Source organism: Portunus trituberculatus, chromosome 41 (assembly GCF_017591435.1).
Source record: "Portunus trituberculatus isolate SZX2019 chromosome 41, ASM1759143v1, whole genome shotgun sequence".
Taxonomy (NCBI): Eukaryota; Metazoa; Arthropoda; class Malacostraca; order Decapoda; family Portunidae; genus Portunus; species Portunus trituberculatus.
Genome location: NC_059295.1, coordinates 19,348,441 through 19,360,940, shown reverse-complemented (window position 1 = coordinate 19,360,940; position 12,500 = coordinate 19,348,441). Strand labels below are relative to the sequence as shown.

At 40.1% G+C, this 12,500-nt stretch overlaps 2 long non-coding RNA genes across 2 annotated transcripts in view; one reads left to right on the top strand and one right to left on the bottom strand.

Moving 5' to 3' along the window:
* Nucleotides 1–12,500, bottom strand: part of LOC123516584 — a 204,889-nt gene that overhangs the window by 119,788 nt on the left and 72,601 nt on the right. The window lies entirely within an intron of this gene.
* LOC123516583 overlaps nt 1–12,500 on the top strand; it is a 19,734-nt gene that overhangs the window by 6,472 nt on the left and 762 nt on the right. The window lies entirely within an intron of this gene.

Sequence of the window (12,500 nt, the reverse complement as noted above, 5' to 3'; positions counted from 1 at the left end):
TGTGTGTGTGTGTGTGTGTGTGTGTGTGTGTGTGTGTGTGTGTGTGTGTGTGTGTGTGTGTGTGTGTGTGTGTGTGTGTGTGTGTGTGTGTGTGTGTGTGTGTGTGTGTGTGTGTGTGTGTGTGTGTGTGTGTATTGTAATTTTGATATTTTACATTATATTGAAATCTAAAGAATTATATGAACACAAAAAATAAGGAGTTATGCACTTTTATTCACGAAAATGACAAGAAAAAAAACGTAGAAAGAGAGAGAGAGAGAGAGAGAGAGAGAGAGAGAGAGAGAGAGAGAGAGAGAGAGAGAGAGAGGGATGGGGGGAGGGAGAGGTAATGTACATGTAATGGAGAAATGTTGGATTGTTTTCCTTCCTTCTATAAAAAAAAAATAATAAAACTAATAAAAAAAATGATGTTTACTCTGCAGGAAAGTGTAATTGGAAAATAAACACAAAATAAATAAAAAAAAACATATATCTAACTACATACCAAGGAGTCATTTAATTAAAAGAAATTGCAACAAACTACCCAAAAAATATGACAAAGAGAGAATAATAATAATAAAAGTGAAAAAAAAAAAACTCAACTCCCAAACAGTGAGTGGAATACTGTCCTGCACCAGTGACTCACCATTACCATCACCAACTCCACCGCCACCATAACCACCACCTTTCCGACCATCACCACCACCATCACTGTCTCCCGGGCGCTCACTCACCATGACATTACACGTAAATAACAACAAGAAAAAGCCAATCACGAGAGGAACAAAAAAACTTAAACTCTTGACTTCAATTCACAACAACAACAACACCAACCACCACCACCACCACCACCATCACCACCACCACCACCACCACTTCACATCCTCCTCCACACGGTCCGTATCACCCTTCACCGGGATGACTTTCAAACGTTCCAGCCCCTTGAGTCAACCATGGGCTTCCTCCACCCCATTTTCTATATTGCTCCTCAAATATTGGTCCGCCCTCCTTGTGGCCACCGTGATATTTATCTAAAACGATTAGTGACTTGGACCACCGTGGGGAAGAGAGAGAGGGAGAGGGAGAGAGGGAGGAAGAGAAGGGGAGAGTGGGAGAGTGGGAGAGAGGAAGCAGATAAGAGACAGGATTAGGATCAGCTACGCGAAACTCGATTTTAACAGTGGAGTGTTTGGTGGCGGTGACTTGGAGGGCACGAGTGAGGTGAGCCGAGGTGAAGAGGTGAGGAGAGGAAGGAGAGGGTGGGGTTGACTCAGAAATGTGAAGCAAGACGAGAGAGAGGAGGAGGAGGAGGAGGAGGAGGAGGAGGGGCCAAAGATGAGTCTCAGGTGAAAGAGACAGAAAGAAGTTCAAAAGGGGAGGGAGATGAGATGAGATGAGGCGAAGAGGAGGAGTGGAAAATTTTCGATTGGAAGGAATGGGAGTAAGGAGGACGTGAAGTGAAGTGGATATTGGTGCATGTGGAGTGGTGGTTTGGGATGAGGTGGATATGAGGGGATGGATCTTTAGAATGAGCTTATTTGAAGAGAATTTGAGAAGAAAAAATAGAAAGAAATCGAAGAAATGTGGTTCAATTTATATAACAAACACAGATATATAAACTGAACAATGTGGTGTTATGTTGTAAGCTACTATGATGAATATATCGGTGCTCAAGGAGGATCTAGAAAACATACATATCAAAATACGCATAACTACCAATGATAAACTGAAGTGAGAAAATGTATCACAGAAGTTTAACACAAATTGAAACTCATCATTCAAGAACAAAATCATATCAGAAAAAAAAAAAAATAAACATTAACTAAAACCTGAAGTAATACTATCACTCTTGTTGTATTTACACTGAGACAATCAATAAACATAAAACACTCAGAAAACTTTTACAAAACCCACCACCTCCAATACATTTCCTACCAGTGTAATGATTAAACGACCACCACTGCAGCGTAAGGTTTTGTATTGCATCACCCTCATTCAAAGGTGACGAAGTGTGACAAGGGGAGGCGATCAATAGCTGTAGTGTTCTTAGTGTTCATTCACGCTGTACAAGTCGTTATTAGAAGTTGTAATAATGTGTAAGTTTCTACGAGTTATGCGTCTCTCTACGACAGTTTTAATACCTCATTTATCAACAATTTGACAAAGTAGGTATCAAGAGGCAACAATTCGTTATATAATGCTGTATACGTTCATCTACAGACTGCGTTCTCCGTTCAATGCTTATTACATCATTCCTGAATCCCGTAAGTTATGAGCGTCTTAGATTCCAGAACTTATTTTACCCGACGCTAAAGAGTAAGGCAATGAATTATAGCAGCTTGTGATATCCATTTGCTTCTGTTGCTCTATTGTACCTCTCCTGGTCAGTTAACCTCAACAGAATACTTAAGATGTAGTTACACAATGCCTCTGTCTGGTCTTTTTCTTCTTACAATGACAATATCCTGGTTCGGAAGCGGTCACTCCCTGTCCAGCTATAATGTATTGGTGTATTGTTACGCTGTGTTAGAGAGAGTTATGTGAGTCAATGTTCTCCTTCTCTACATATTTTTTCTTCAACTGCCGGGACAAAAGAATCAATGCTCACATGTTACCACTAATGAAAAGAAATGAATGTGTACATACTATCGCTAATAACAAAGGAATCATGTTCATAAACTAGTAATAATCACAATTCTGTCAACGATTACCATGTACGTACTACGGTTACAAATCTTTTCAATGGTGACTATTACCCCACGGAGCACTACTCTTCGGTAACATCACCTTCAAATTATGGTATGTCAAGGGATGATAACAAGCCTAGTTTAGCAAACATTCTAGAGTTGTGTTAGCGAATGTTATGCGAGGAATGTCCTGTCGAGACGTTAGAGGAAGTACAGTCACGGTCACTTCACGAGTATTATTTCTCACTTCCTTCCAGTATTGTTCGCTTTTTCCTTCACTCTCAAATTCTATTCAACCTTTTACATAGAAAAAACATTCCAATATATCAAAGGAGTTCGCATTTTCAGAAATAAAAAACACATTAACATTAGCCCTTTCACTGCGACGCGAGACTATTAGCACCTCCAGAAGCAGTGCTAGAAGTCTTTATAAAATCATTTACAAGAAAGTAAGTGAGGAAAAAGATACATTTTGCAATTTTTTCTGGTTCAAAAATTGATTGTGGCTGTGAAACGAGTAAAGATGTCTCAGAGTGATTGATAGTTACGGAAAGCTATGACAAATGGCAGTCAGAGGGTTGAAATACTGCATTACCTTCCAGTAACCCACAACCGATACATTAGCAAAAGATGACAAAAAAGGTTACTAGTATATTTGTCTAGAAAAAAACAACAACATTTTTTCTTATAATCTCTTATGACACTAAATCTTTCCCTCCCCGCCTATTTCTAGTAACTCAAAGGCAATATATCATCAGAAAAAAATGAAAAAAAAAAATAAAATATCCACCTAAGAGCAACTTTATCTTTCAATCTCAAATACCATTAACTCCTTTCCCTCTTCGTCTTCGTCCACAAACCCCACAACAAAATTATAAAAAAAACTGACAAAGAAAAAGAAAGTTAGAAGCATATTCCTGGCCACCAAAACACACCTCTACCTTGCAATCCCTCGCACCATTAACTCTTTGCCTTCTCGTCTATTTCCAGTAACCCACAAGAACATAATAAATAAATAAATCTGACGAAAAATAAGAAAGTTACTAGTATATTTCTGCCCATCGAAACACACCTCTACCTTACAATCTTTCTTACTACTAACTCTTTCTCTCCTCGTCTATTCCCAGCAATCCAAAACAAGAACATAAATAAAAATAAAAACTGACAAAAAATAAGAAAGTTACTAGCACATTCCTGCCCACTAAAATACACCTCTACCTTACAATCTTAAATACTACTAACTCTTACAACTTGCTCTTTCTATCCTCGTCTATCTCCAGCAACCAACAAAACATAAAATAGATCAAAACTAACCCCTTCAAAAAATAAGTTTACTTGCATATTCCTGCCAACCAAAACACAACTTTACCTTACAATCTCTCCCACCTCTAACTCTTTCCCTCCTCGTATATTTTCAGCAACTTACAAGAATATAAAAAAAAAATAAAATAAAACTGACGAAAAATAATAAAGTTACTATTATATTTATGCCCACCAAAACACACTTCTTCCCTACAGTCTCTCCTACTACTAACTCTTTCTCTTTATTTCCAGTAACCAACAATAAAAAAAAATAAATAATAAAACTGGCCCCAACCCACCCCCCCCAAGAAAAAAATTACTAGTACATTCCTGGCCACCAAAACACACCTTTACCTTACAATCTCTCCTACCACTAACTCTTTGCCTCCTCGCCTCCCCTCGATTCATCACCGTGGCATTAGGGAACACAACAGAACTCCTTCAAGGGGGTCTGTACTCTCCACACACAGCCACCACGCTTCAATGGCAATCTAATCCATTTGATCTCGACAGCCATTAAGCAAAGCCGCCTCACCTTGACCCACCTGGCCCATTAAGGGGTGAGGCGGGTACTTAGCCACTCCAAAGCCTCGTACTTACCTGGAATGCACAGGTAACACTATAAATAATGGGCTTATCTGTGTCATTTGTTAATTGGGAGTAAATTATTGTCGTTTCTCTCTCTCTCTCTCCGACGTGTGTGTGTGTGTGTGTGTGTGTGTGTGTGTGTGTGTGTGTGTGTGTGTGTGTGTGTGTGTGTGTGGTTTATTGGTTGAGTATTTTATCAATTTCTTGTCCTTGTTCTTCTTTTCCTTGTTATTTTCCTTTTCTTCTTATTATATATGTATATTCACCACTATTTTCATTATCATCATCACCCTCATCGAAATTTCAACATTTATTTAATATTCTTTTATTCTTCAAATAGTTGTGTCTAATAAATAAATAAATGGCTCTTAGCTCAACTTTTTTTTTCTCTCAACTTATCGTTCTTTTTAAATAAGGTTTGATAATTAACTCCAAATTATTATTATTATTTTTTTTTATTATTGGTAAAGTAAACCGTTGAATTTTACTCCTTTAAATTTCAGTGCTTCCATCATCATAATTTTCTCCTTCTTCATACGCCTACTCCTTCTCTCCCTCTTTCATTTTCCTCCCTTCTCAGTTATGAATCACTCCCAATCCATCATCTCTCTCTCTCTCTCTCTCTCTCTCTCTCTCTCTCTCTCTCTCTCTCTCTCTCTCTCTCTCTCTCTCTCTCAATGCTTCCTGTCTATTCTATTCCTGCTTTCCTATATCCCGTTTCTCGCTTCTCCGCTCTCTCTCCATTTTCTTTTCCATCGTCTTCCTCCTCCATCCTCCATCTTTCTTCCTCCTCTTCCTCCATCCTCCTCCTCCTCCTCCTCCTCCTCCTCCTCCTCCTTCTCCTTCCTCCTCTTCTCGCTTCTGTGCTTCCCCTGAATAAGGTTCATAAATAAAGCAAATAAAGTCACTCGGCCACACACGATTAATGGAGCCTTCCTGAAATAACAACAAATCTTCCTCCATTTCTACTTACCTCCCTTCTTTCCTCCCTCCCTCCGTTCCTCCATCTCTCCGTTTTCTCTCCCTCAGAAAGCAACACAAATGATTATCCAGCGTATGTGAGCAAGAGGGAGAGGAAGGGATGGGAGGGGAGAGGAAGGATGGGAGAAGAGGGGAGCGGAGGGAAGGATGGGGACGGAAAGACAGAGAGAAAAGAAGAGAAAAGAAATAATAGGAGAAAGTCGGCATCATTTCTAAATGCAAATAGCCGTGATTGTCTGTGTTATTCCCAGTTAGAAGCGAATGTGGGACGATTTGGAAGTTAAATTGCCTGTCAATGTGTCCTCCTCCTCCTCCTCCTCTTCCTCCTCCTCCTCCTCCTCCTCGTATTCTTCCTCCTACCCTCCACTACACCTGCTTTCCTTTTCTCTCTGTCTCCTTTTCTCTTTTCTTGTCTTCTTGGTTTTTTTTCTTGTTCGAGGTGTATTTTTTTGCTCTCGCTCTTTTTTTTTTTTTTTGTCTTTATTTTCTTCCTGTCTTTATCTTCTTCCTCCACCTCCTCTAACACCTGATCTTAAATGGAATCCTTTCATTTTTTTTTTTTAGTATCTCTCTCTCTTTCTCTCTCTCTCTCTCTCTCTCTCTCTCTCTCTCTCTCTCTCCCTAAACCTTAGTCACGCCCTTTTCCTTCCTACTCCCTCTTACCCGTCTTCCTCCTACGGCCTTTCATCCATTCCTTACTCATCCCCATCTCTCTCTCTCTCTCTCTCTCTCTCTCTCTCTCTCTCTCTCTCTTAGCCGTCTCCCCTTCCTCCTTTTCCTCCCCTTTCCATCACCATTAGTATTTCGAATGTAATCTATTTCAGTTCGGATATTCAAACATTAAGGAGGAGAAAAACTATCAGACCTTCCCTTCCTTCCACAGTCCTTCCTCACCCCCCCTTCCATACATACAAGGCTCATCTTCTCCGTATCTCCACACGCCTGTACTTCACTGTTTATTTATGAGTGCAGTTCACGTGTTTTGTCTCAGAGCAGCATTAGATTATGATGGGTTTTGGTACATTGGTTCTAAAGGGGTTAGGTCTGTGATAGAAGTAAGAGTTATTTGATTTATATTGATTACATTGACAGACGTGCAGTGTTAAAAGCCACAAACAATACAAAGAGGGAAGGATAGACAGATAAGATATACACTGGGGGTCTTAACATGTTATTTTGTGGTAAATTGTATACTTGTTTGTTTACTTAATCTAGAGTGACAATTCGTAAAGCATATTTTGTATTTTTCATCACCATCTCTCTCTCTCTCTCTCTCTCTCTCTCTCTCTCTCTCTCTTTCCTCCTAAAGAAGTAATAAAAAAACTTCAGCAGCAGCAGCAGCAGCAGACATGTTGATGTTTACGATGATATTTGCCATTAACTAATCTAAATGAGAGACCTACAGTAGTAAAAGCGAACACAACTCCAATCTTTCTCCTCCTCCTCCTCTGCCACCACCACCACCACCACCACCACCCTCCTCCTCCTCCTCCTCCTCCTCCTCCTCCTCCTCCTCCTCCTCCTCCTCCTCCTCCTCTTACCAAACCCCCCATAGTGAGAAATAAGAAAAACAGTCGCGTGGTTCCCTGCTTGAATGAAAAATGACTCAGATATTCTTATGCCGACTCCATTAAAGGAGAGGCACGCAAACGGACGCGGGCGGCCTCCGATAACAGCACTGATTGGTTGGCGAGATAAGAAAGTTCCGAAACTCCATAATTATTTTATTTTATTACAGGAAATCCATTTTCTTGGTGGTAGTTTGTTACAGGGAGCGAGGCCTGTGTGTGTGTGTGTGTGTGTGTGTGTGTGTGTGTGTGTGTGTGTGTGTGTGTGTGTGTCTCCCCTTCACCGTCCCTCTTTCCTTCCTCTTTCCCCTCTGCTCTCCTTTCTCCCCCATCTCTCTCTCTCTCTCTCTCTCTCTCTCTCTCTCTCTCTCTCTCTCCACCAGTATGATAACTTGTCTTTCTATTTAATCTATGTAATATTATGGTGTAGGGAGGATGAAAGGGGAGCGTGGGTGACAGGAAGAGAGAGAGAGAGAGAGAGAGAGAGAGAGAGAGAGAGAGAGAGAGAGAGAGAGAGAGAGAGAGAGAGAGAGAGAGAGAGAGATGAAAGTAAGGAAGGACTGAAAGGCAGATAATGGGATGTCTATGAAGCGATGTTTCAATAGAAATAAAAAAAAAGAAAACGGAAGAAAACAAGAAGCAAGCGCATAAAACAAGGAAAACGTGTAAGGAAGCTGTTTACGGAGAGGAGCTTGAATAAGAAAGAGAGGGAATATATAAGGAAAGATAACATAAAAAATTGGGAAGAGATGAAGAAAGAGTAAAGACCAATTTTTTTCCCAGGAACGTAGTGTGTGGTGTTTGCGTAAATTAAAGGACAAATTTACCATAATTGACTGAGATCATTTGTAAGCCGGTCAGTCATTAATTAACCTCTTCAGTACCGGGATACGTTTTCATATTCATTCTGCTTACAGCCTGGTGATTTCACACAGGTTCAGAAACGTAAGTGGGGATTAAAATGGTGAAGACTTTAGCCATTAATCATCTGACCTCATCTCCACAGACCTTTCCTCATGTCAATAAAATCGTCTAATCATACCCAAATCTTATTGTAAAAACGCGTCCCAGTAATTAAATGGTTAGAAACATAGAAAATAATGGAAATCGCTAAATGACGTCAGGCTTCTAAGTGACGGTCCCCATTTAGAAAGGCCAACCTATTTCCACTTTTCCTCTCTTTCCAAAAATATGTCTAATCTTTTCAAAGCTGCCTGTTGAATCATCACTAACAACCTCATTACTGAGTCTATTCCATTCATCTACCACGCTGCATAAGGTGAATATTAGAATCTTAAGAATCATCACTTTAATTTGATACATTGCATTAATTACTATTTATATATTCTTTCAATTTTGGTTTATTGTTATTTATTGAGTTTATACTATATGATTCTAACATCCCTAACTCTAAACAAAATAAAACTATCACAGCATTTATCTTTTCCACATCAAAGCCATACACTTTGAACCACAAATATAACATAAAACATATGCTATTATAAATAAAACCACATATTTTCCACACCAACAGTTATTTGGAGTCGAGAGATACAAGGTGAATAAAAAAAAAATAAATCCATAAGCAGTAGTTCTCGATTCTTCAGCACGTGTGGGAGTGAATGTGGCGGAGGGGACAGGATGAATGGAGGAACGGTGGAGAGACAGGGAGATGAGGCGGGTTTCGCTGAGGGTTGGTGAGGAGACTGACAAAGAAAAGAAAGGCACGGAGGGTCATATGAGAAAAATGAATAGATGGGGATGAAAACTAACGAAAAAAAAAGTGTGAGGATATGAGTAGAGGAAAAGAAGCCAAAGGATAAGTGAAATGCAAAGGAAAGACGAGAGGGAGAGGTAAGAATGAAACAGGAAAGAATATAAATGAAGAAGAGAAGTTTAAGGAAAAGAAAAAAAAATGTGAAAGTGAGGAGACAATAATGAGTGATGTGTGTGTGTGTGTGTGTGTGTGTGTGTGTGTGTGTGTGTGTGTGTGTGTGTGTGTGTGTGTGTGTGTGTGTGTGTCAGAATAATTTTAGAGCGTATGATAGATGAGAGAGAGAGAGAGAGAGAGAGAGAGAGAGAGAGAGAGAGAGAGAGAGAGAGAGAGAGAGAGAGAGAGAGAGAGAGAGAGAGAGAGAGAGAGAGAGAATAAAAATATAAACAGAAAAAAAACGAAAGGGAAACATATAAAGGTTAGGAGAGTAGAGAAAGGGAGAGAAAGGGGAAGAGAGAGAAAGAAAATGATGGAAAATAAGTGGAATATGACAAAGCGTAGGAATAGAAACTAAAAATTAAATAAAAGTAAGTAAATCAGATATCATTTTAAGCATTACACAGACGAGAGAGAGAGAGAGAGAGAGAGAGAGAGAGAGAGAGAGAGAGAGAGAGAGAGAGTGAGAGAGTATGCAAGTGAGCACAGGTAATCAGGAGAGCGGCCAATTACCGTGATTGTGTCGGATTGGTATTCTGAAGGCGAGGAGTTCGAAGCCCGACTCACGTGCTTCTGTTTATTCTCCTCGCCGGCCACGTCCTTACCAGACCAGAGAGAGAGAGAGAGAGAGAGAGAGAGAGAGAGAGAGAGAGAAGGGTATGACAAGAGTTGAAGGAGGAGGAGGAGGAGGAGGTTGAAGAAGAGGAAGAGGAAGAAGACGAAGAGGAGGAGGAGGAGGAAGAGGAGGAGGAAGAGGAGCTGTCGTTTCTCCGTAGACAGATTGGTCTCCACGGATTCATCTTGAGGCTGTCTAATTATTCCTGTCACTTAATTCTTGCTATTTTCCTCCTCTTCCTCCTATTCTTCTTTCTTTTTTCTCTTCCCTCTCCTCATTCTTCTTTTATTTCTCCGTCTCCTCCCACGCTGCCATTTTAACTTTATTTCTTCTCATAATTTCTAAATACACACACACACACACACACACACACACACACACAAACATAATTATATACACACGCTCTCTCTCTCTCTCTCTCTCTCTCTCTCTCTCTCTCTCTCTCTCTCTCTCTCTCTCTCTCTCTGGTTCCTCGAAATTAATCTTATTATATTCTAACTCCTCCCTCTCTTCCCTCCCTTCCTCTTACTTCTCTCTCATTCTCTCCTTTTCCTGCGGTTTCCTCTCCTCTTCCTCCAGCTTCCTCTTCCTGTCGTCTCTTTTCTTCTCTTCTTTGTCTTTTCTTTCATTTTTTATTCATCCTCATTCAAATATTTGTTGTGCTTTTGTGTTGCTTCTTCTCCTTTGCATTTCATAGACAAATATATATTTTTTTTATTTCCTGACTCACTGAATTGCCTCCTAAAAGAGACTCCACAGGTAAATAAATGAAGGGAGACTAATTAACTTCTCAACTGGGGATGAAAAAAAAAGCAAGACAAAGTTCAATACCAGAAGATAAAAAGAAGGAGGAGTCATTGTTCTTGAAATTGTCTCTCTTGAGGGAGTGAAGGGTTGGGGGACAGGGGGATATGAAAAGGGGATATGCTGAGGAAAAAAAAAAAAAATTAAACAACGAAAATAAATGAAAGTAAAAATAGTGCATGGTAGTTTTCATCATGACTTCTAAGAAATATAGGTAAGGCATTGTTTGTCTTATATACCAATCTTTTTTGTTTTGTTTTATATATTAGAGACTCCTCTTTACATTTCGTCTTCAATGTTAAATCAGTAAACATTAATGCATTTACTTTCGTATTTGTCGTGTTTCTATTTGAATTTTTCAGCACTAAGTATTTTTTTTTCGTTTTTTTGGTTTATCAGGTCACAATTTTTTAAGTGATAAAGACAATTAAAGCATGAAGACCATTTCTTTCTCTCTCTCTCTCTCTCTCTCTCTCTCTCTCTCTCTCTCTCTCTCTCTCTCTCTCTCTCTCTCTCTCTCTCTCTTCACCTATTTCCTTTCACTTGTTTCCCATCTCATTTTTTTCATATTTTCACTCTTGCTTTCCTCTCCTTATCACCTCCTCTTTTCTTTCTCATTTCATTTTATTTCCCTTCCTTGATTCTACTTTTCTCCTACCATCAATTTCTCTCTAAGCTCCCTTTCTACTTCTCCTCGCTGTTCTACATCACCTCCTCTCTACGTTCCCTCCTCCTTGACTCCCTCCTTGCCTCTCTGTCTTCCTCTCCCTCCTCCAGTTTTCCGTATCTTTGGTAGGAAATGGAGGGAAAAAGAACGAAGGAGGAAATAAAAGTGGCTTTAGGCAGGAGGAGGAGGAGGAGGAGGAGGAGGAGGAGGAGGAGGAGGAGGAGGAGGAGGAGGAGGAGGAGGAGGAGGAGAGGGGAAGGGGCTAGCCAAGATAACTACTGCCGGTCATTTGCATAATCTAATGATTTCCTGTTATCTCGAAAATATATGATTTTAGCCGAGTTATAACAGTCGAGAAGAATTTAGAGGCGGGAAGGTTTTAGCTGAGGGAGGCAGGACCCCTTTTTTTACGAGCCTTGGTTGAAATGGTCTCGCTTGGTGGTAGCGGTAGTAGTGGTAGTGGTAGTGGTGGTGAGAACGATAATGATGATGATGATGAATTGTTGATAATGAGGATAAAAGTATGAGTTTTATTAAGAATTGTTGCATATATGAATGATGAGTATTTGAGTAAGCGTTTTAGAATAAGTATGAGAGTAAAAGGTTTTGATAGTGGTAACAGTAGTTGTAGTTGTAATATTAATAGTAATAGTAGTAGTAGTAGTAGTAGTAGTAGTAGTAGTAGTAGTAGTAGTAGTAGTAGTAGTAGTAGTAGTAGTAGTAGCAGTAGTACTAGTAATACTAGTAATAGTAGTAGTAGTAGTAGTAGTGCAGTGCAGCAGTAGCAGCAGTGGTGGTGCAGTAGCAGTGGTGGTAAACAGCAGCAACAGTAGTGAGCAAATGAAATGATGGTGGTAGTAGTGAATGATGATGGTGGCGAGCAGTGGTGGTGTGGTTGTGGTGGTGGTGGTGGTGGTGGTGCAGCAGCAGTGGTGGTGGCAGCAGCAGTGGTGGTGGCAGTGGTGGCAGTGTGGCAGCAGCAGTGGTGGTAGTAGTAGTAGTAGTAGTAGCTATTGTTTTGGTTGTTGTTGTTGTTGTTGTAATAGCAGTGGTCGTGGCATTAGTAGTAGTTGGAACAATAAAAACAATGATTTACCACTGGTGCTGATGCACCTACCTGCTGCACCACTGCTACTACCACCACCACCACTACTACCACTACCACTGCACCACTACTGCTACTCACTGCTATCACTGTCATACTACTTGCTGTTTATTACTACTGCTACTACTACTACTACTACTACTGCTACTACTACTACTACTACTACTACTACTACTACTACTAGTACTACTACTGCTACTACTACTACTACTACTACTACTACTACTACTACTACTACTACTACTACTACTACTACTACTACTACTACTACTA